Source organism: Sinocyclocheilus grahami, unplaced genomic scaffold (assembly GCF_001515645.1).
Source record: "Sinocyclocheilus grahami isolate Dianchi unplaced genomic scaffold, SAMN03320097.WGS_v1.1 scaffold19519.1, whole genome shotgun sequence".
NCBI lineage: Eukaryota > Metazoa > Chordata > Actinopteri > Cypriniformes > Cyprinidae > Sinocyclocheilus > Sinocyclocheilus grahami.
The window spans coordinates 2535-3168 of NW_015517629.1; positions in this window are offsets into that span (position 1 = coordinate 2535).

The following is a 634-nucleotide window of genomic DNA, read 5'->3' on the forward strand; positions in this document are numbered from 1 at the left end:
GTTCCTCTAGAACAGCTTTTCCTAACCCTTTTTTAGTCGCGGCACCCTTTGGAAGTTTGGAAAACTTGTGGCACCCTACAAAATTAATTTTGTCACAATATTTGAATTTCTAACTTCGATATGATAATTTGAAAAGTATAGATATTCGGTACAACAGCGAAGAACTGCAGAATACAATGTCATACAGATATTTTTAATATTATTAAAAAATTCTGTCCATCAATGGTGGCGATCAGTAGGCTAATTTCTAATGAAGAGACCAATTTATATGACAGATTTTAATGTAGGCTTTTATACATATGTAAACATTATTTAATTACCATTATAACTAGCTATCTCTACTAGCTATCTCACAAATGTTTTCGCTCACTCAGTGTTTTTTTTATTTTACAGTTGGGTAATTTTGGTGCAGTAGCACGAGATAGCTTGATTTCAAACTTTGAACTGAATAAAAAAAAAAAGACAAGTAAGCAGTCAGTAATAAAATACGAACAAATAAAAATTAATAATGATAGCACAAATAAAAAATTACGACAGGCCTTCGAATTAAATAAATTGCCTTTTAGTTTTTCAGGTAGGTCTAACAGTAGGGTTAAGATATTTAACTTTTTTTTTTTACCAATTATCCAAATAA